The sequence below is a fragment of the Dermacentor andersoni genome, chromosome 3 (assembly GCF_023375885.2).
Source record: "Dermacentor andersoni chromosome 3, qqDerAnde1_hic_scaffold, whole genome shotgun sequence".
In the NCBI taxonomy this organism is placed as follows: Eukaryota; Metazoa; Arthropoda; class Arachnida; order Ixodida; family Ixodidae; genus Dermacentor; species Dermacentor andersoni.
This window is the reverse complement of record NC_092816.1, coordinates 143,335,309-143,359,386: the sequence shown is the minus strand read 5'-3', so window position 1 is coordinate 143,359,386 and position 24,078 is coordinate 143,335,309. Positions and strand designations below refer to the sequence as shown.

The following is a 24,078-nucleotide window of genomic DNA, read 5'->3' as shown; positions in this document are numbered from 1 at the left end:
ATATACGACGGAGCACATCTCTGTAATAAACGAGAGAAGACAATGTTCCTTCATACCATGCAAGTTTTCGTACTTTGCCACGAAAGCAGACAAATAATTTTTGTGGCGATATGAACGAACGCAATATTATTCCCAGTTCACTTAAGTTCATTATTACGTACACTGCGTTATTTGCTTTTGTGGACCCTGCTGGGGAATGCATTATGAATCCCACGCTTCAGCCTCAATGATACCAGAGAGTCAGAATAGCAGCTTTTTGACCGTCATGCTCGTGTCATCAAGCCTGTGTCATTTCCGTTTGGCTGACAGTGATGGAAAAGCAAATCTTCAAAAAATATTTTTTATTGATGTTGAAAACAAGAATCACTTGTGTTCTCTGCCTTTGTTCACAACAAAGCGACTACGCTAGAATGTTCATAGGTGAGAGTTTCAGCCAATCCTAATGCGGGATGTATCGCTAGCAAAGGCGGTTTGCCAATGGCAAAGAACTCCTATGATTGAAAACTTCGCGCATTCGGCCTCTGTTCCTTTGCTCTGTTCGGCCAAGAACAACAGCAGGGACGCGGAGTGCACACGTTGTAAAGAACGCTGTCTTAGTTCTTTACTGGATGAGAGTGGTGTCTTTCGCGCTGTTTCTTCTGTAATACCCATTTTTTATTATTTTGATCGCTGTTCCTCTGTTTCGAGAAGTTTGGTTTCAAACTCTCCGTAATCGGCTTCGCCTTGATCACATGAGCTGAGGACAAATGTCATCGGAGTATTTTGGTCCAGCTGTTGAAAAAAAGATAATGTTCAATAACAAAATGTTAATCATGGACAGTAATAATAAGAATGGCTGCTGTGTCTGTAGCGGCTGTGTTTTTAATGCGGGATTGTTTTAGGTATACATGTTCCAAGCGTCATTATGGTCTTAAGTGCAGCACTCATAGTTTTGATAACGGACATTATGCTCAATGATATCCAGGAAGGCAGCATGAATTGCTCGTCCGGAGTTAGGCAGCATATTGTGAAATATTCGTTTGGCACAAGATTCCACAAGTTGATTCATGTTGGTACACGCGGGATAGGCGCAGTATTATTGTACATAGTATAAAGCGCTTCAGTGATATCCGGACATCTTATATTATATAAGATGACTCGCTTCAATATTTTATCACGAATGAGAACTAAAGTGCTAGTTGTTCTTGATGAAATAGCGTAGTACCAGCAAAGTTGTGAAAGAAACCTCCATACCATGCCAATAGAATTATTGGTGCAAAAAGAGCGATACATTCGTTCCCTCCTCAAGCCTAGACTTGAGGAGGGAACGGAAGAAACTGGTACATAAGAAGCCAATGAGTGGGTTAGCGGTAAGGGGTAAACTAGAGGAATTCCGGATCAAGCTACAGAGCAGGTATTCGGCTTTAACTCAGGAAGAGGACCTTAGTGTGGGAGCAATGAACGACCATCTTAAGGCCATCATTAAGGAGTGTCCAATAGAAGTCGGTGGTAGCTCCGTTGGACAGGATACCAGTAAACTATCGCAGGAGACGAAAGGTCTGATCAAGAAACGCCAATGTATGAAAGCCTCTAACCCTACAGCTAGAATACAATTAGCAGAACTTTCCAAGTTAATCAACAAGCGTAAGATAGCTGACATAAGGAAGTATAATATGGATAGAATTGAACATGTTCTCAGGAACGGAGGGAGCCTAAAGGCAGTGAAGAAGAAACTAGGAATAGGCCAGAATCATATGTATGCCTTACAAGATAAAGCCGGCAATATGATTACTAATTTGGATAAGATAGTTCAAGTGGCTGAGGAGTTCTATAGAGACTTAAACATTACCAGTAGCACCCACGACGATAATGCAAGAGGGAATAGCCTAGCTGAATTTGACATCCCACAAGTAACGCCGGAACAACTAAAGAAAGCCTTGGCAACTATGCAAAGGGCGAAGGCAGTGGGGGAGGATCAGGTAATAGCTGATTTGTTGAAGGATGGTGGACAGATTGTTCTAGAAAAACTGGTACCCCGTATAGGCAATGCCTCATGACCTCGAGCTCACCGAAATCTTGCAAGAACGCCAACGTAATCCTAATCCATAAGAAATGGGACGCCAAAGACTTGAAAAATTATAGACCAATCAGATCACTGTCCGTTGCCTAAAAAGTATTTAATGAGGTAATCGCAAATAGAATCAGGAACACCTTAGACTTCTGTCAACCAAAGGACCAAGCAGGATTTCGTAAAGGCTACTCAACAATAGACCATATTCACACTATCAATCAAGTGATGGAGAAATCTGCGGAATACAGCCAATCCTTATATATATATTTCATTGATTAAGAGAAAGCGTTTGATTCAGTCGAAATCTCAGCAGTCATGGAGGCATTACGGGATCAGGGGGTAGACGAGCCGTATGTAAAAATACTGAAAGATATCTATAGCGGCTCCACAGCCACCGTAGTCCTACATAGAGAAAGGCGTCACGCAGGGAGATACGATCTCTCCAATGCTATTCACAGCGTGTTTACAGGAGGTATTCAGAGACCTGGATTGAGAAGAATTGTGGATAATATTTAATAGAGAATACCTTAGTAACTTGCAATTCACTGATGATATTGCCTTGCTAAATAACTCACGTGACCAATTCCAATGCATGCTCACTGAACTGCAGAGGCAAAGCGGAAGGATGGGTCTAAAAATTAGTCTGCAGAAAACTAAAGTACTGTTTAACAGTCTCGGAAGAGAACAGCAGTTTCCGATAGGTAGCGAGGCACTGGAAGTGGTAAGGGAATACATCTACTTAGGGCAGGTAGTGACCACGAATCCGGATCATGAGACTGAAATAACCAGAAGAATAAGAATGGGCTGGGGTGCGTTTGGCAGGCATTCTCAAATCATGAACAGCCGGTTGCCAGTATCCCTCAAGAGAAAAGTGTATAACAGCTGTGTCTTACCAGTACTCACGTACGGAGCAAAAACCTGGAGGCTTACGAAAAGAGTTCTACTTAAACTGAGGACTGGGCAACGAGCTATGGAAAGAAGGATGGGTGTAACGTTAAGGGGAATAGGAAGGGGACAGATTGGGTGAGAGAACAAACGCGAGTTAATGGCATCTTAGTTGAAATCAATAAAAAGAAATAGACATGGGCACGGCATGTAACGAGGAGGGAAGATAACCGATGGTCGTTAAACGTTACGGACTGGATTCCAAAAGAAGGGAAGCGTAGCAGGGGGCGGCAGAAAGTTAGGCGAGCGGATGAGATTAAGAAATCTGCAGAGACAAGATGGCCACAATTAGCACATGACCGTTGTAGTTGGAAAAGTATGGGAGAGGCCTTTGCCCAGCAGTGGGCGTAGCCATGCTGATGATTATAATGACGATGATGATGATGATGATGATGATGATGATGATTTTGCACATTTTCTTGTGAACTGAGTACTTCATCTACCAGAATACGGTTTAAAGCAATATGGCTCGATTTCCAAGCACTGTCACAGCTAAGAAAACGCATGTTATCTCCGTGACGCTGATCATATAAGGGAAGTGATGTTGTTCATTGCTACCTTTCTACTTAACAGGAATATTAGTTGCTGAGAAAAACGAGGCTTCTGAGCATGGAATTCGAAAGACAAATTTGCCACTATGAATACGCCAGTGTGCAGTCGAGTGCATGTTTTGGTGTATGCCTCGTGTGAATTTGTGTTTGTGTGTGTGCGTGTGTGTGTGTGTGTGTAGCTCGCTTCTGCTTCATAGGTTGACAATATATAATCTATTAAAGCCGGGCACGTAATGTACTTACATTCAGCGCTCGCCGTATACATTTGAAGCGGCACCACATCTTCAAGAATGCGGGGGATGTGAGGTGGATATTTTTTTGCAATTCAGTGTCTTTCCCTGCAAAAAAAAGAAGAGGCGGCATGACAGTGTCATAAAGATTTACTATCAAAGTTGACACAATGAACGAACCAACAATTCTGCGCTGTGGCGGCAGTCGAGTTACGCAGGTTGTTTCGACACCTGGGAAGAAATGCCGGTCAGTAATCAATCACTAATTGAACTAGTTACCTGAATAATGTTTTAAGGGAACGATATAATTACAAGGATAGAGCGTAAACCTGTTTGCACCCTTAAGCGTGATCAACTGTCTCATCGTTTACCCCTTTACCTTTACGTTTGCAGAAGTCTTTTTTGTGCACAAATGTGAATTTAAAGAACACCTGCGATGAAAGAAATATATTGAAACTTTGTCTCTTTCTTCTGAACAATTCGTGCGCACTGATATACATGAAGCACGAGTCGGCAAGCAATAGCTATTGCAAATTCAACACCTGGAATTGTGTGAGTTACTTCGCCTTCAGATTCTTCTTATAACTAAATGACAAGGACGGAGACTAAATGGGCACACACGACAGGATGGGCGCTGAACATACTATTTGCGTTTATTCCAAACGAACGGCTATTTTTGCACACTGCGTCAGCCCTATAAAGGCATATATCAAGCAGAAGTGTTTAAATATGGGCTCTTTATGTGTCTACATAAACCTGGAAGAGAATGACACCACTTCTTTATGCAGCGCCAAAGACGGGCAGCTATCATGCTAGTCGCCTACTTTCCTCATACAAAACGCTTCGAGTAATTCGCATTCGGTATCGTTTTTTTTTATCTTTGCATGAAAATGTTTTTTTGTTGGAAAACACAGATATGCGTGCAAACTTTTCGTAGTGTTCACACAAATGGGTGTAATGTCGTTTTCCGACGTCATTATTGTGCTGTCCTGCCCTGTCGTTGAAGCTTTGAAAGGTCTATCGAATACAAAACTCGTCCACAGCTTAAGAGTATTTAGTAAAGTGTATTATTTTGCGTAGGTATGGTGAAATTAGGCTCTGGTAAATAGTAAATAGTTTTGTGTTCTTTTGTGTGGTCCACACTGTCGACAACTTACAAGGTGGAAAAATCTTCATTTAGACTGCGTCGATTTGCGATTTTTGTTTTCTAAATGTTGCGCGACCTCACGGAGTGAAAGACGAAATACGCAGGTCGTAAAAACGTAGAAGTGCCATATAAAATGTACTGCAGAAGATAAATTACTATTTCATGATATTCAGGACAGTAGAATAGTTCGTATTTTGGTTAAATATATCCGCTACTAACGTGATTGCGTTAAGGGCCTCGTGTCGCAGAAAATCCGGCGTCGGACATCGTTTTGGCGCACGCATTGTCGAACCACCGCTACCCAGGCCCTCCATGTGGCGCAAGGAAGCAACTGAACTAATTGAATTTCTGAAGCTAAAATATGTAGAAAAATTGTAAAGTACGACTTACACACAACCTACAGAGATGATAGCGTCAGATTATAATTTGACTATACGAGAAAATGCAATTATGTTACCCAAAAACACAAACACCTTTTCAAGCGTCTACCATACATTGACCTGCCTCGGCGTCTCACACTTGCGCGCACCGGCACGTGAGTATCTTGGAGGCCACACAGCAGCGCGCCCGGTTCCTCACAATGCCTCCAGATGGCGATCGCCTCTGCCGCATCGCGGCCTATGCAAGAGGCCGTGTTTCTACCAGAAAGCCCGGCTTCGTGCATAGCGTTCGCAGCCAGTATTTCCAGGTAAACATTAGCGTTACATAAGCTCCAGTTGCCAGGAAGCGTGAGGAGAAGTGAGGGATCTTTGAATGTAGTCGCATGCCATTCTTAAAGGCGAAGCTTAAGCGTCCTTCATATTTTTAGGAACGATAACTGTCTTGGAAATTATAACAATGTACATATACAAAACTGTGTCTCAACCCTCGCTCTTAGCTTTATACATACCCTTTTCCAATTTTACAATACATACATAACCCATTTTCCCACGGTGGAGGAACATTTCGCCATTAAGGGGCCCACATGCATAGCTACGCTGGTCATTCTTCTTCACAGAGTGGAAGGACACTGAGTTTATTGTCCTGAAACAGTGTCAAACTGGAAGACTCTATACTCCACTCTTATTGATGGAACTAATATTGTACGGAAATTGTAACTCCTCTATTTCGATCGTTGTTAAAGTATTTGTATTGCTTGCTTTTACTGGACCTTTTTATTCATTTTTCTTGCTTGTAGTCAAATCACATAGTAGCAGACAGGATGATCTGGAGAAGCCTGTGTTTGACATGAGTCAAGCACCACAGCATTCTAAAGGGAAGAAGTCAAGTTCTGCCTCGACCGAGCAGACAGCGGCTGCATCTAGCGGCATCTTATTTAACCAACTAACTTCTAAGTGTAATCATGGCGGCAAACCGTAAGTGAATTAGAATCTGGCAGTTGAATTGTAGGGGATTCCAGCGCAAGAGGAACGGATCTGGGTAGCGATCACATCATATTAGCCACTAGTATTGACGTGGAGAAGAAACGGCTCAGAAATTTTAGCATCACAGATTGGGACCTGTTTTGCAAAATCAGGGAAGAACGTAAGCAGACCTGACACTCAACCCCGACCCTAGACCAATGCTGAGAGTAGCTAAAAGAAGATGTCAGGGCGGCTACCGAGTCGATCCAGACCGACCTCGAAGTCGACAGGATGTACAGTCGTCGTGCGCATCTTCTGGAAGCCAAGAAGTCGTTCATCAACAGATGGGAGGGATGCAGGTTCAATCGCAAACTCCGTAATAAGTTTGCAGAAATGAACAGAACGATAGAGGAGCATTGTCAAGAGCTAGCCAAACAGTAGTGGGATAAAGTTTGTACTTCGGTGGAAGGTCAAATGGGAGTAAGGGGTAAATTAAACCTGCTCAAACACCTCTTAGATTACATGAACTCCATGTCTAATCAAAGGCAACGGATTTAGAAGGTTCTCAACAAGGCGAGGCAATCGGAAACCGAACATGCTATTGCAGATGGGCTGGCAAGCAGAAATCTTCCGGTCGGAAACGCCAGTCCAATCGAATACCCTGCATACAAGGGCAAGCCAAATCCAAAGCTCGACGAGCCATTCAGCACTAGCGAAGTTAGAGTGGTGCTACATGGTCTAAATAGCAATTCATATTTAAAACAGCGCCAATAAACAGGGACAAGGGAGGACACAGAACGAGCGCTGATTGCCAACAACACCTTTATTGACGCCTGCACAAATATATATAATTCGCAACGGGCATAAAGAGAGTAAAAGAGGAAAAGGAAGGCGAGTCATCGTCGGTCAGCTCCTGCAATAGGGTGGGCAGGAAGGATCACCTGAAAATTGTCAACGTGGCGAGGCACCTTCACAGGAATTGTCCTGCGTTTCTCCTGAAGGAGACTATCGTAGAGCGCCAACAACAAATCACTCATTATGGGCGCAATGCGTGAGCCTATGCCTATCCCGTTATTTTGAAGATAGAACTCTTCATAGAACGTTGACGATTTTCGGGTGCTCCTTTCTGCCCACCTTAATGAAGCCACAAACCTCTTCGACCAAGTGTTTGAAAAATTCAGGATCATCTATCGAGGTTTGACGTTCAGAAGGGAATTGCCCGAAAAGGCCAAATCCGCTCCCTTTACCTTGCACTACACCTCCAGCAAGGGCATACGTGTTGCATGTATGCCCCGCGTTCAAAAAAACACCTTCTCCCCTACACATGCAATCACTGAAAAGGGGTGAAGCGCTCCATTGCCCTAGTGGCCCTTAGAAAAGCGATCGTCCGCTCTTGCCCCCACTCGATGTCCTGCAGCTTCTTCAATGAAGTCCAGCGGCTTAAAGCAAGTGGCTATCCTGCACAACTGCTGTCATCCTTGACGGAAGTTTTATTGCAAAAGGTTCGTTCCCCCAATAAACAGCGCGAAGTGGTTGATGACCTAACCAAGACTGTTGCGATCCCGTATATTCATGCTGTGTCCCATCGCATCAAGAAAGCTGCAGGCCGGGCCCATGAAAATGTGGTGTTTACCGCGCCAAACAAGTTGGGAAGGTTGTGCGAAAAAGTCGACAAAAGCCGGAGAACGCCTCGACTGTGCAATAAGCAGCGTGTCGCCAAGCCTGTAGATTGCTGTACCAATGTGGTGTATTTCATTCCCACCTCTTGCGGCTGCACTTTCATAGGGCAAACAAGACGTTGTATCAATGATCGTTTGCGTGAGCATGCGCACTGTGCCAAGATTAAGACTGGTAGTAATCTGGCTGTTCATTGTGCAAAGTGTAGCTGTTCACGACTCCTGGACGACACACGTGTGCCGAAAAAGTACAGCAATCAGATGGCCAGAGAAATCTTTGAGGCATTTACAATGTGTCAGGAGCCACCTATGTTAGTTCCCGTTCATAGCTCTTTGTGATAAAGAACTTAAGTTCCTTGGATGTTAATCAGTTTGGCCTGTGTCCACTATGTGTATGGTTATATTTGTAGTGTTTAATGTTATTGACGCATGCGCAGCAGGAGTTGACCGCCGATGACCCACCTTTCCTTTCTTTTTCACTCTCTTTATGCCCGTTGCAAAATGTATATATTTGCGCAGGCTTCAATAAAGGTGCTGTTGGCAGTCAGCGCTCGTCCTGTGTCCATCCTTGTCCGTGTGTTTGGCGCTGGTTTAAATATGAATGATCCGTACCAACTAGCTCACACCCAAGCCCTTCTGAGTCACTAAATGGCAAGTCTGCCCCTGGTCCAGACGGAATCTCTAATAGAGCTCTAAAGAACCTGGACGATGACTTCATTGAGCATCTGACTGGAGTGATAAATCGGGTCTTGGAGCGGGGATCGCTGCTGGAAACCTGGAAGTCGGTATCGGTTGTCCTAATTCCGAAGCCAGAAAAGCCACCTGGCCTTGAAAATCTTCGGCCCATATCTCTGACGTCCTGCGTGGGTAAGTTGGCCGAGCACGTAATTCACAACCGTAGTTCGGAACCAGTTCAGAAGACCAATTTATTCCCATACAACATGATTGCCTTTCATCCTTCTTTGTCCCCACAGGATGTGATGAAACTCATAAAATGCCTAGACATTGACAACGCAACCAGAGATGCCAGGGCTATCATGGGTTTAGATCTGGAGGCTTTTCACAATTCGCCTCACGTTCAGATTCTGAATTTCATGTACGAGCTCAATCTGGGTGCCGCCTTTCATAGCTATATAAGCTCCTTTCTCAAGAGGTGGCAGGCGACACTCAAGATTGGGGATCTCAAGACAAGGCATTCGAGCTCAGACCTAGGGGCGCGGCCCAAAAGGCCGTGGTATCTCCACTTCTCTTAAACATAGCAATGAGGAGTTTCCTATCGGCAATTTTCTATTCCACATTTCTATCTGGACAGATGAATCTTTCCTCCGCCACATAAAAAGCTCACAAGACCTCAAGCTATAACCCTTAGGATGCTTCATACTAGCTCTTATCCTACTCCGGCCTTCATACACTCTTTATTCCCGGACGTCTTTAGTTCAGAGTGCCCTAGCTGCGGGGAGACATGCAATTTAGATCACATGCTCTGGTCGTGTTCCTCGTTACGGAAGGATAAAGACATCACTGGACAGAAGTGTAACTCGGTGATCGAGAGGCCGCAATATCATCGTCAGCTTTGGTCTGTTCAGAGAGCCTGCAATGCGGCGGTTAGATTGGGCCTAACTGCCCCACGTAGGAGCGGCGCGCGGTGCCGCCCTAAAGGACGACGCTTCTCAGGATCCTTTCAATAAAGTTCTTAGTATCCGTATCCGTATAGTTGTTAGTTGCGTGTTATGACTCTGACTTGTTTCTTTTATGGCACATTCCACATGGATCACAAGGTGGTCCACAATATTCATAAAAGAAATTGGCAGAGATTTCAGCATACGCCAAAGATGGTGAATGCCAAAGCCTGTGCGCTCAAGTACATTCATTAAATTACTTGACACAATCATTCGAATGCGTTGTTGTACCCACCAAAGGCCATGGGTACGAGTGCCGTTATTTACGCTGCTTTAATTAACTGTTCCTTAATTAATGTCGCTGTAATAGCACCAAAGCTCGAGGTTGCCATTCCTACTAAAGGTAGTGGGTTCGAGCGCATTATTTACCTATATTATAATTAACTTTGCCTTAGCACCAAAGGTTGTGAGTTCGACTTCCGCATAAGCTCGAAAGTTCGACTCCCACCGAAGGTTATGGTTTCGCCTGCCTGACTAAGCTCTATGTTAATTAACGTTGCCTTTTTTGGCATGGTGAGCGACATCGGAGCCAGCTCTGGAAGAGGACGACGACAAACGCGAGAGCAGTGGCACTACCGCAAGGTGCAGTAGAGAAACGTTGGCATGATGAGCGGCAACCGAGCCTGCTGTGGAAGAAGAATGCGCAAGCAGTGGTACGAGCGCGTGTCTGCGCGAGGAGAGCTGACATGACTCTCTACCACATCCCGCGTTTTCCAGACCATGGGGGGTTTGAGTCACTTATATGGCTTTCGCTTTAATAAATAACTGAATGAATGAATGAATGAATGAATGAATGAATGAATGAATGAATGAATGAATGAATGAATGAATGAATGAATGAAAATAGAGGGCGCCTAAGCTTCTTCTTTCACAGTAGAACGCGATAGCATTCCCACGCTTCCCGGAAAGTGCAGTTTACGTAACCGTCACGTTTAGCGGCAGGAGGAGGAGTATTAACTTTATTATTGCAGAAACCGTTGAGCGGTTTAGTCCTGGGTGGCTCCCTCTGGCAGGGCTCCATTACCGATTGCGGCTCGCCGGGTCTGGTCGAGGGTGCCAGTTGGCTTCCCGGGTCAAGTTCGGAGAGTCTCGCCTCCCAAGACTACGTACTGAGTGTGTATGCTGTGACTCCTGGCGATATGGTGTGGCCCGGACGGTCGCTGCATTCGCGTGTTATGTTCGCGAGTGTCGCTGTGTGGGTGGTACACCAGAGACATGTCCGCGACGTATATCCGTCTGGGCAGATTGCATGTAGACAAGACAAGTGTGGGTGTGTGTTCGTTTGCAGGCGGCGCCAGTCCCTTACCTGGAGTTTATTGAGAGCTTTATGTGGGGGAGCGTATTGTGTTTTTTCAAGACGTTGGTCCTGTAGTATTTTTTGACTTGTGGACTTGTGGCACTGTTTACTACTCGAGTAGGCGTACCTGGTACAGTAATTAGTGTGCATTCGTGGTGCTCTATGGTTTCTAGGAGCTTGGTGCCCTTGGTGCCTGCTTTCGAGTAGCCCCACGTGCTGTGCTTTGCATTGAAATCCCCGGTTATAATTAGGCGATCGCGGTGTTCAAGCAATCCCTGTAGGTGCCGGAACAATGACGCGAAGTCAGCACTTATGTTGCGGGGGGGGGAGCGGGCTGTATATATTGCATACGAATTGTTTAGGTCTCCCCTTCTTGACAGGCCTTATCGAGATGATGAGATCTGGGATTTCCTCACTGGGGAGCACTGTCATTGCTGTTGCCCAATCTTTGCGGACGAGCGTGGCCACCCTACGGTAGCTGGGGTCGTACTGTATTTTATACCCCATAATTGGCTCCGGCTGCTCTCCCGCCTCTTTCATGCAGATAATGTACGGGGGGACTAGGCGAACGCTGGCGGGAAACGCTATGCACTAAGGCGGGCCTTCTGCCAGAAACGCGGCCTATTGCATTGACCGAGATGGATAGAAGGATGGATGTTATGAGACTCCCCTTTGGAACGGGGCGGTGGATTGCGGCACCAAGCACTTGCTATTGTACTGCCTAATGTCCTACCTGGGTTAAAAAAAAAGAAAGAAAGAACCTATGAACCCCCACAATCATACATATTTTCCGATCCCCTATGGTGAACTTTGCTTTTATACGTCTCCGTTTTTTGTCGTTCCCCTACTTTTCTCCCACCAATCTTCCTATCGCCTCTTACTAATCTCTATTGCGGACATGTTTATTTTCCACTGCTCTCGCTGAACCTAAGCTCTTCAAGGAGGACATCATCATCATCAGCCTAGTTACGCCCACTGCAGGGCAAAGGCCTCTCCCATACTTCTCCAGCTACCCCGGTCATGTACTAAGTGTGGCCATGTTGTCCCTGCAAACGTCTTAATGTCATCTGCCCACCTAACTTTCTGCCTCCCCCTACTACGCTTCCCTTCCCTTGGAATCCAGTCCGTAACCATTAATGACCATCGGTTATCTTCCCTCCTCATTACATGTCCGGCCCATGCCCATTTCTTTTTCTTGATTTCAACTAAGATGTCATTTACCCGCGTTTGTTCCCTCACCCAATCTGCTCTTTTCTTATCCCTTAACGTTACACCTATAATTCTTCTTTCCATAGCTCGTTGCGTCGTCCTCAATTTCAGCATAACCCTTTTCGTAAGCCTCCAGGTTTCTGCCCCGTAGGTGAGTACTGGTAAGACACAGCTGTTATACACTTTCCTCTTGAGGGATAGTGGCAACTTGCTGTTCATGATTTGAGAATGCCTGCCAAACGCACCCCAGCCCATTCTTATTCTTCTGGTTATTTCAGTCTCATGATCCGGGTCCGTGGTCACTACCTGCCCTAAGTAGAAGTATTCCCTTACCACTTCCAGTGCCTCGCTACCTATCGTAAACTGCTGTTCTCTTCCGAGACTGTTAAACATTACTTTAGTTTTCTGTAGATTTATTTTCAGACCCACCCTTCTGCTTTGCCTCTCCAGGTCATTGAGCATGCATTGCAATTGGTCTCCTGAGTTACTAAGCAAGGCAATATCATCAGCGAAACGCAAGTTGCTAAGGTATTCTGCATCAACTGTTATCCCCAATTCTTCCCACTCCGGGTCTCTGAATACCTTCTGTAAACATGCTGTGAATAGCATTGGAGATATCGTATCTCCCTGTCTGACGCCTTTCTTTATTGGGATTTTGTTGCTTTCTTTGTGGAGGATTACGGTGGCAGTGGAACCGCTATAGATATCTTCCAGTATCTTTACATATGGCTCATCTACACCCTGATTCCGTAGTGCCTTCATGACTGCTAACGTTTCGACTGAATCAAATGCTTTTTCGTAATCAATGAAGGCTATATATAAGGGTTGGTTATATTCCGCACATTTCTCTATCACCTGATTGATAGTGTGAATATGGTCTATTGTTGAGTAGCCTTTACGGAATCCTGCCTGGTCCTTTGGTTGAAAGAAGTCTAAGGTATTCCTGATTCTATTTGCGATTACCTTAGTAAATACTTTGTAGGCAACGGACAGTAAGCTGATCGGTCTATAATTTTTCAAGTCTTTGGTGTCCCCTTTCTTATGGATTAGGATTATGTTAGCGTTCTTCCAAGATTCCGGTACGTTTGAGGTCATGAGGCATTGTGTATATAGGGCGGCCAGTCTTTCTAGGACAGTGTTCCCACCATCCTTCAACAAATCTGCTGTTACCAGATCCTCCCCAGATGCCTTGCCCCTTTGCATAGCTCCCAAGGCGTTCTTTACCTCTTCCGGTGTTACTTGTGGGATTTCAAGTTCCTAGCCTATTCTCTCTCACCTTATCGTCGTGGGTGTTACTGGTACTGTATAAATCTCTATAAAACTCTTCAGCCACTTAAACTATCTCATCCATATTAGTAACGATATTGCCGGCTTTGTCTCTTAACGCACACATCTGATTCTTGCCTATTCCTAGTTTCTTCTTCACTGCTTTTAGGCTTCCTCCGTTCCTGAGAGCCTGTTCAATTCTATCCATATTATAGTTCCTTATGTTCGCTGTCTTACGCTTGTTGATTAACTTAGAAAGTTCTGCCAGCTCTATTCTATCTGTAGGGTTAGAGGCTTTCATACATTGGCGTTTCTTGATCAGATCTTTCGTCTCCTGCGATAGCTTACTGGTTTCCTGTTTAACGGCGTTACCACCGACTTCTATTGCGCACTCCTTAATGATGTCCATAAGATTGTCGTTCATTGCTTCAACACTATGGTCCTCTTCCTGGGTTAAAGCCGAATACCTGTTCTGTAGCTTGATCCGGAGTTCCTCTAGTTTCCCTCTTACCGCTAACTCATTGAATGGCTTCTTATGTACCAGTTTCTTCCGTTCCCTCCTCAAGTCAAGGCTAATTCGAGTTCTTACCATCCTATGGTCACTGCAGCGCACCTTGCCGGGCACGTCTACATCTTGTATGATGCCAGGGTTCGCGCAGACTATGACGTCGCTTTCATTTCTAGTCTCACCATTCGGGCTCCTCCACGTCCACTTTCGGCTAACCCGCTTGCGGAAAAAGGTATTCATTATCCGCATATTATTCTGTTCTGCAAACTCTACTAATAACTCTCCTCTGCTATCCCTAGAGCCTATGCCATATTCCCCCACTGACTTGTCTCCGGCCTGCTTCTTGCCTACCCTGGCATTGAAATCGCCCATAAGTATACTGTATTTTGTTTTGACTTTATCCATCGCCGATTCCACGTCTTAATAGAAGCTTTCGACTTCCTGGTCATCATGACTAGATGTAGGGGCGTAGACCTGTACAACCTTCATTTTGTACCTCTTATTAAGTTTCACAACAAGACATGCCACCCTCTCGTTAATGCTATAGAATTCCTGTATGTTACCAGCTATGTTCTTATTAATCAGGAATCCGACTCCTAGTTTCAAGGATGACTGCCAAGAAGGACAGTGGTGCCTAAATCGACCACTGGGCAGACGTCTTCACATGCTAATAAAACATGTTCCATCGTTACCCTACCTTTACCACAGCAAGCGCATCCTTCCTCTTCCTTCTTATGTCTCGCTTTATAGGTGCGTATTCTAAGGCGTCCCAATCTTGCATTGAAAATAATCAGCTTCCCTTTGAGTTATCATACAGTGTTTCTGCTCTGATTTCGTTTTTTCCTCTTAAGTAGTTACTCATGGCAGGTTTCTTTTCCATTGCCGCCACCCAGGATATTATTTCAGACAAGCGTTTGCACAGAGACAGCTCAGGAAAAATATGTCAGATTTGCAGTACATTTAGGTGTGAAAATAAATAGCACAAACATACGGAATTGGTAATGAGGCCCAGACAACATTGGCCAAGTTATTACGTCTGATGAGTCGGTCTCAGATCTCGCTTCGCGGCGCAGTGGAGTAGTCACCTGAGTCATACTGCGTTGTTATACCAACTCAAATCATAATTATTTTAGAACTCGAAGTTGGTAGTAGCTGTTGCACCTCGGGTTACCGTTTCGGCTAGGAATCCTTCAGGCACAGGGAAGAATACGTCCGGGAGTAGGAGCGAAAGAAAAACGGAATATCTTACATTATTTCACTGGCTCCAGTTACGGAAGGCCATTACATATAAGAGTGCTTTAAATGTTGGAGCTTACTGCACGTCTAAGCACACATCAGGCCTATCGGTCGCTGTATTATTTCCATTCCAGCGCAATCGCTCGCTTCCCAATGGGAGCCGTTGGGGCGCGCCATAGTTCAGTGAGTTGCCGCAACGTGACGCTACACAGATGGCGCGAAGTGCGTGTCTGAGAGCCCGCCGCTGCCATTCCCATGGAGAAGAGGTACATACTCCGTCCCTCTCCTACATCATACGTCTGTCAGGTTTCAACCTTCGTACCCCTTTCTTTGTAGCTCTCTGTCCGTCCGCGGTGCGGTGCTTTTAATGCGAAAGCATTCTATGCCCCATTACTCGAAAATCGGGCGTTGTCGTTGACAGCGTGACGTAAAGATGGTACCAGAAATGGCCGACGGCGCGAAGAGTAAAAAAACACTTCAAGAAATGCTCGGATTGTCATCAAATTTGTCAGACAAGGTTTTGTAAACAAAGTAAGTTAATGCCTTCGAAAGAAAAGGCAAATATCGCTCTCGATGGGAACCGAACCCGAGACTCTGCGGTGCGAAACGAGCACGCTTTCCCGACGCCATGGTGGCACCATGGCGTTGGTTGACTAAAGTTTTACCTAGTGCGTGCCTCATTGCAAACGTCACGTCGCTACCTACCTCGCGTCACTTGTTCTTTGGATTTCATCAGTACTGTGTCTACTGGGATGCACTCCGTGGCGTCTACATCAGCGGCAGCTGTGAATGGTTGTCGTGCACGGAAGCACGCCAGCAAGGGTACAGATAAAAAGACGACATAGTCACGCAGAAATTCATCGTTATGCAACAAAATGGTCTGAATATTTCCTCCCTGTGGCAAACATAAACGCAAACACACACCCACAGACGCACACACACACCGATTTAGCAGAAAGAACTTTAATTAATGCCGAAAGCATCAATGAAAGACATTTCACCTAAGCGATTATAGTGCTTCCACATTACCACACGTAAGCAGTCTTAAGTGTCTCTGCTGTCTTTATATTGCGCTTGCTCGATCTACAACTTAGCTGCTCCCACCGAGGCGTCCTACAACAGGTTTGCTCGCCGTTCGGAGCGGTCGTATGCTGTCACGTTCATGTTTCGTGGCACTCGCCTTGTTGAATATAAATTGGCGCCATTTAGTGGTGTGGTCCGAGAAAATCAAAAACTGCCTTCGCTGCAGCAGCAAAACGGCATCGATTCTAACTGATCTTTCTTTTTCTGATATCTTTGCATTCTTGGCCTTGTTGACTAGAAATACACTAAAAGGTACTTCAGAACAATATGTTGGCATAGTAAATACCTTTAACCTCTCATTTTGCACTCCTGCTATATACTTTCAGTGCCTCGCCCGGAGTGTTGCAATGGTGCGGCTGAGAGCCACAGCAGGATTTGAACACGCCCCCATGGCATATCGAAGCAAGGCCACCATGGGCGCAACGCCCTCGTGTGGCACATCTTAAAGCCAGCGCTTGCAGCAGCAGCGTCACGTGACGCGTCCCCGTTGGTAGCGCACGAAGTGATGTGGCGCTACGTGCGCTACCAACGGAACTCGCCTTCAGAAAACACCGCATCTGTTTGACCGCTAGCGAGACAACCAGCATGGTGATCAAGAGGGATACAGAACACTGCCTCACGTATAAAGACACAACTTAACAAAAAAAAAAAAAACTTCTTCCGAATTCCGTCATCATATGTCACGCAGATGGTACTCTCCCCCACGACCGTAAAGCAGGCGCGAACGCTAGAGCATGGGGGAACTTAGGCAAGGAAGATAGGAGAGGGTGGTGAATGGCTGGATCGGCCCCATCGGCCTCTTCTGCATGTCTTCAAGTTGTTGAGAAAGGTGGTGGCGCAAGATTGCAAAGAAATAGCGATGCCTAAAATTCAACACACGATAAGGGTACTTGCTTCGAACAAGCTTATTCAGGGAAGTTTCTGAAACCGGTACAGCAGAAAAAGTGCTGCAAAGCTAAGCGTGATATAAGGACCATGTTGTCACTTTCTGCTGTACCAAGTTTACTGCGGTTTGTGTGAAGCGGCTAAAGGTAAATGATCGCTACTAAACAGCCTATGATGTAAGAATGTAGATTGTAATTGCATGCTATCTCTTTCGCTCTCGTTTCTAAAACGCGACATCTGTCCGAGGGATATTAACCAGTTATAAAGGTCATACGTTGACAGGTACACTAGGGTCGTATTCTGAAACGTTGGCCTTCCTCGACAGTCAGGTTCAATAAATCGGGCGACTGCTTACCCGTGACGTCAGCATGCACTACCCACACGCGCCCTCCAACGCTTCACATAGCATTAGAGGGCGCACCTTGCGAGTGCAGAGCCGCTAGGGTGCATTGTTGTGGTTTAGTGGCCGCAGTATGGGCTCTGCGCACTGACTACCTTTGGCTACGGCCGCTTTAGGTAAACTAACTTGGAAAAGAAAGTGTGAAATGTTTTATTTTAAATGAAACAACTAATATGATCGCGAAACAACGTGTGTAAGACGCCACCAAAAAGGCTACTATAAACTACCACGCCTCATATCTACTACACTCCACCACCAATCGAACGCCACAAGACGTACTCGTATATTCAATACATGTCGAGAGCACCCATCGGGAATATGACATTAAAATGACGCAGGCCAGAACTAGTCGATCACGCTATTTATTTTCCGGTTTTGCTAAAACAGCCAATCCGCGCGCGCCGTTGGCGGAGGCGTGGTCAAGGCAATAGTTTCGTGGAAGGCGAACCCCTGATAAGCTCTACAGCGCGCGGGCGTTATCACATCAGGTGGGACCGCTTTGTAACGCGACAGCCGCGAAGGTTGGCCATCAAACTATAGCGACATAACACTGGCTCAGTAGTGAATTTTCACCAACCAGTTTACCACTCCCACAAAATCATTAACAGCTTTGAGATGCACATAGCGTAGTCAATTATAAGCCAATTTAGACATAGGTGAAAATGAACGCGTTTATATTCGATCGTTTTCACTAGGGCGTTCTTTCGCAGGCTCTTTGTGTTTACAACCTCAGTCAAATAGTAAGCAGGACACAATTTCGTGAAGTTCGGGCAGCATGGCGCGTATATGTTCGCAAGAGAAAACAGTTGGTTCATGTGGCAACTACTGCACCTGTCATGCTCACACTACAGGAAGGTGTCCCGCAACGTTAAAAGTTAGTTCCGGTGTTATTTCTAATTTACGTGAATGACATTACAGATTTACCAGGTTCCCAAAAGCGGTGATGTATGCAGATGGTATAAGTGCGTTCTTTACAGCCGATAACACAACAGAATTACAGCAGTGTGTAAATGAATATACATGTTTGTTGCCTGACTGGTTGATGACAAACAGACTCCAGCTGAACGAAATAAAGCAATGTATATTATATTTAGGGCACGGAATAAAAGAACTGAGGGCAGAATACAAGTAAAATGTAACAACTTCCCTAAAACAGGCCAAACAACAAACATTCTTGGGAATACATTGTAGAGAATTCTTATTGTGTAATACACATGTGAATTGCATTTGCAGTGAATTATTAAAAAAATGCCTGTGTAATCTAACCCTTTGACGGTCAATGACGTAAATATACGGCGCCGCGAACAAGTCCGAAAATGGTCGAAGTCGTATATTTACGGCGCCGTCTGTACGCTTCAAAAGCACGCCAATTCCCTACTTTTTCTTTTCTGTCATGTGCTGCCACTATGTGGGGATACAGGGAATTTTTTTTTTTTCGTTCGCCTCCCTCTTCCGGTTTTCGTTGCGTGGTTTGCTTTAGCGCTAGTTTACTCCCGCGCGTCTATATACTACCGCTCGTGCATTGGCGTGCGCGCTGGTGGGCGGCCGTTTGAATTTTGTTTCGTGGGCGGTTTCGGCTTTTTGCGCTTGCAAAACTGATTGTTATGTCGTTCCTAATCGATCAAAGGGCGACCACTTGTTTCTCGCTCGTTTAGTGCTCACAGGGGTGCCCATAGGAAGGATGCCGCCATGCATGCGTTTCCGTTTCTTTTCTCTTTTATAAGACTCGCGAAAACTAATTGCCCTAGCTGGTTGGTGATAAGATTAAGATTAGCGGAACTTTGTCACACGTGTTGCTTTTTTTTGATGGGCACACAACCAAACAGGTTTCTTGAGTGCGCGCACCTACGCAATTCGTTTACGCTACGTACTGTACGTACGTATTAGTGTAAGAACAGGAACATTTGAGGCTTGCGAAATATTCTCGTGTGCGGATTTTCAAAGCCTTTAACTTTGTGCATGAAAATGCATCAAGTTTTTCATTCTGATAAGTGTATTTTCTTTTATATTGTTGTTATTCATGAATGAAGAGTGCATATATACCAACGTAAAATATCTTTTTCGCACTTTACGGTCACCCTAGAAAAAACTTAAAGGTAATTTTTTTCGAAATAAATCCTTAAGAAGAATCGAAACCTGCAATAACAAAAATCGACCCTGGGCGGTCGCATATGGCGAAAAAAGTCGACCCTCAAATGGCTATCGAATTGCACAACTGCATTCCTCTATGGCTGAAACAACCGCACTTACTCATTCAAATTTTTGCTACGGAGTATTGGTATGAGAACCAGGACAATTTACACGAAATGGATAATCTTACAAAAACGATTTATTTACCTATATGCAAATTACTACGGCCGTTTTTAAGAACTAAGAACAGCGCCATTATACCAAGACTATGACATGCTCCGTGTGGGCAGGATATACTATGCCCAACTTCTTCTAGAAATCCGAAAGAGAAACCCAAGCGCGCAATGTGCTCAACGTAAACTTTCCAGATACTTCTTGCGACACAGCACACAACGCGCACCAAAAACATAGACAAATTATGGAAAACATTCATTTGTCTATCAGTCAACAAAAATAATTAACAGGTACAGTGAATTTGTATCCTAACATACTTCTTTCAGGAGATTTAAAAGAAATACAAGAATGGTTAAATAGGGAAGACACTTTAAAATTGAACAGATGAGTTAATCATATGAACAATGTTTCTTCCATGAATTACACAATTTCTGTTCGGGTTCCACATGTTATCACGATGTGAACTATTTCTATTTTGGCGTGTTTTCTGCCTTCATATATTTAATATTTGAATGCATCCATGTCCGATTTTTCAATTTCATTTCATTTTCATTCTATTTTTTATTATTTTAGAAGCCAATTAAGATGTGCGATTTTTCTAGGGCCCATGTTGTTACTTTATAATGCTTTAGAAATTTGAAAGGGTTCATTTAAATATATTAATTGCATAACTTTAGACCATCTCAATCTGAAATATTTATTTTCACTCTGCGGGGATGTACATTTCTTTATAAATTTGAAGGTACTTGAATACAATTACAATAGACACTGTTCTTATGCTTTTCTTTCGCAGTAGTCGAGTGAGTTGTACCTTGTAAAATTATTCATGTGTGTGCAGCCTTCTGTCAACCTTGTCGCATACGGGAGCTGAGGCATTTGTCAGGCTTTACGCCTATGGTCCCAGTCTACCCTCATTTGAATGACGGAGAAATTAAATTCTATTCAATTGAACCACCCGCCAGATTACTTGTGCCCTCAGAACATAGTGGTACTGGTCGTTCATTTGGCGCGTTCAAGATTCTGGAAAAGTTCCAAGCGCCCCGCAGATGAAACTGCGAAAGAAACTTCAAAATAGTGCTCAGCCGCACTTCTTAGTGCTATTACACACTAATGCAAACAACGCGAGGGAAATGTGGCAACAAACCGTGCCACAAACTTAAACAGAAGCGAAGCTGGACGCTTTTTCTTAGGGCTCTAAGAGCGGCGGCAGCGGTGGGTTGGAAGCCCCATGGACACCGCCGCTCCCTGTTGCTAGCGGAGCGGGTACAGCTTTGCGTTTATCTTAAAACTGGTTCCTCTAGTGACTCTCAAGGATTGGCAACGTTAAAAGGATACAACGTAAACCTTTTTGCACCTTTAAACCTTTTTGCACCCTTTGCATCGACCCCCTTGATATGGCAGAGGCTGCGCACCAGGAGAAGCCATAAGTTCTGACGCAGGAGTTGCAGGAACAAGCTTGGCCAGGTGCAGGGAATGGGGGAGGATGTTTGCGCGTGGGTTAATATGGGGTGAGGAGATGGCACGGGGGTATTCACGGTACACGTATACCGCATTTGAATGCTACTTGCATACGTGACAAATTAGTAGGCCTAGCCTACGCTTAATGTGATGTATAATTGCGTCATAATTGATGTGATTGTAGGGTGAGAGATGCGTTTGCCCGTGTTAAGGAGGTATGAGGCAGTCGGTAGGAGCATCCACAATTCGCAGTTGTTTTTGCGTCGAGCGCGGCATTGCTTGTGGGGCTCAGCTAGACAAAGTCTAGGATTGGGATTGGGATTGGGACGCTCGGTATCTGCATTCTACCCACTAATGACAAGGAATTCATTGTAAGAGGACCGGCAGGAACGAATGACAAGACAGGTGCCAGTTCCTGAGCAAGCGCACTGGAAACATAATTTTGTCTTATTAATATCCAGCAATTTCATAAGAATTTTTCTGTTTGAGGTAGCCTATCTAGGTTGAATTTCATGTCGCAATTCATTATTTGGATAGGCGCACCATGTTTGTGTTCCTTCGAAACAATGCGCGCTGCTGTAGTAATAAAATTTTCTTCTTCAATGAACGTCACCTTCCATAGGAGCATCCGGTGGCATTCTGCTTCCTTGTTTCAGTGCTGTCTTTTTAATAATACACGTTAGCTAACTCATTTAAGAAATGAATTCTGCGTGAATTTCATGTTCCATAAGGATACAGCAAAATGGCCAAGTTGGCAGTGATTCTTGTATGAAGGGCAGTGCCTGGACCCACAAAGGATTGAAGAAAGACACAGGAGTCGCAAGAACGGGACAACCGCGTCATGTTTGAATCAGATATTAATTGGATAAAACAAACGCGCAGTGTGTGTTCGAAAGTAGCTTATGTTTGTCACCTATTTCTAAAAGCTTCGTCAGTGGTTTGATCACCGCATCCTGCCAATTATTTATTTGGTTTAGTTAACAGCCAGCTTAGCTACTGTACATAATCTTGGGGTGGTACCTAGAAGACGGATCTAGATCCCGTTGTCCGTATGAAAAGACGAGTAATTAGGATTGTTACGAACTAAAAGTACACTTACTCAACATAGCGTTTATTCAAATCCCTGATATTACTACCCTTAAACTCTATGCACATACTAAATACTGCAGCTGAAAACTGGTTCGTACATAGCAGTGCACACAGTAGTCGTGGTACATAATAGTGAAGCGTCTAATGACCGACTTCCTGAAGACGTCTTGAGTCTACCTTCTAGAACCAAAAGGGCTGCAAACCGCCATAAATTTAACCTCCTACCATGTCATAACACTTATGGTCAACGACTGATCGAATGAAAGGGTGCCAAATTTGGATGGTAATAAAACATAAAAATTCGTAGCAATATTGTAATTTCATTTTTACACTACTGCTTCTGCACTAATCTGTTTAAATCGTTGCTAGTGTGTTTGTGCCACATATATATATATTGCCTTTCCTATCGTATATATTCTTGTCAACCATTGCTCTTCTGATGATTGCTTACCCTTGCACCATTGTCTGTATTTTACCCGACACTAGCCTTCTGGCAGTGGGTTTAAAGGATTTATGTCTATTTTTATACATTGCATGCATAATAAGAACGAAAAAAGACACAGGCATTTAGTTGAAAGCATGAGCTTTCTTTGGTTGGTCGGTGTCATTTTTCCACACTGTCTAGGTTTAAGCGGTACACTGCCGATAAGATTCATGTTTGACTTTGTTTAGAATTGAGTAGGCACTCCATATTTGATTTATTATACTGAGGTCATTTTCCTCGAATATTCATAGTCGCTGCAATTGAGAAATTTCAATGGAACATTCCTAAAAAGTGGAGGACAAATCTTAGCTGCTCGGTTAATACAGCTCTGGATTTATTCATGATGTCACTTGTTGTATAGTGGGTAATTTACGGATAAATTTGGTCATCTCAAAGCATTAGTAACTTTTTTTCGATAGGTATGTGAAAGAGAAAAATAATTCAGCAAGTATTCCAAACAGCACCCTGAATCCCATTGACTTTACGGCACGTTGCCATGACACATGACACAATGATGACAAAAAACAGGTCCGCCACCCTCTGCAAGACTTTCGACGTTGGCAACAGAGTTCTCAGCCTATAGTGTACTGATAGTGTACTGTTTCTTTCTCAAAGAAAGAAACAGTACACTATCCTTCGCCTTCAAAATTTTCATCTTTTTTTTACGTGAGCGTATCTCCAAATTTAGGCTCACTTAATGAAGAAGAATGAGCGTACTTGCAACCTGGGCTCGGTCATATTACGATATTCAGACAACTACTTCAGGAGCCTTTCTTGTTGCGTTGGTCTGAGTTTAGCGCCACAGGTATTCGCTATGAGCAATACGAACAGAAGCGAGCACTGTACGCACCTTTAGCAATACTGAAGATGTTGCCGAGCAGCATGGTTAACAGAGCTCCGACAAAGGAAATCGAAAAGGACGAAAGCTGATACAGTGGGAAGACGTTTGAACTGCAGAATAAGAGCATACATATAAGGCACGAACTATCACTTATCAAAGTCAAACAAATACAGCAACACAACTATAAGTAGGCATACACCTACGAGGTACTTCATCTACTTTTGGAAAAGTGCGAACTATTTTTTTTCTAAATTTAGGAGTGTGAGTATAATTGTAATTGTGGCACTAAGGAAAATCGTTGAAGTTGTCTACGGGGAAATGAATATTCGTACAGTTCTCTTAAAATATCGGAGTAGGTGAAAACGAATTGAATAACGAGGGATTATAGTAGCCTTGG

The 24,078-nt window shown here is 44.3% G+C and overlaps 1 long non-coding RNA gene across 1 annotated transcript; it reads right to left on the bottom strand.

Annotated features, from left to right (window-relative positions):
* Positions 1-356: 356 nt before the first annotated feature.
* LOC129383142 (uncharacterized) lies at positions 357-23,869 on the bottom strand. Its single transcript, XR_008611048.2, has 3 exons — positions 23,691-23,869; positions 3,790-3,884; positions 357-771 (listed from the first exon to the last, which is right to left on the bottom strand). It is a non-coding gene; the product is annotated as an uncharacterized lncRNA (long non-coding RNA).
* Between the last annotated feature and the right edge of the window lie 209 nt (positions 23,870-24,078).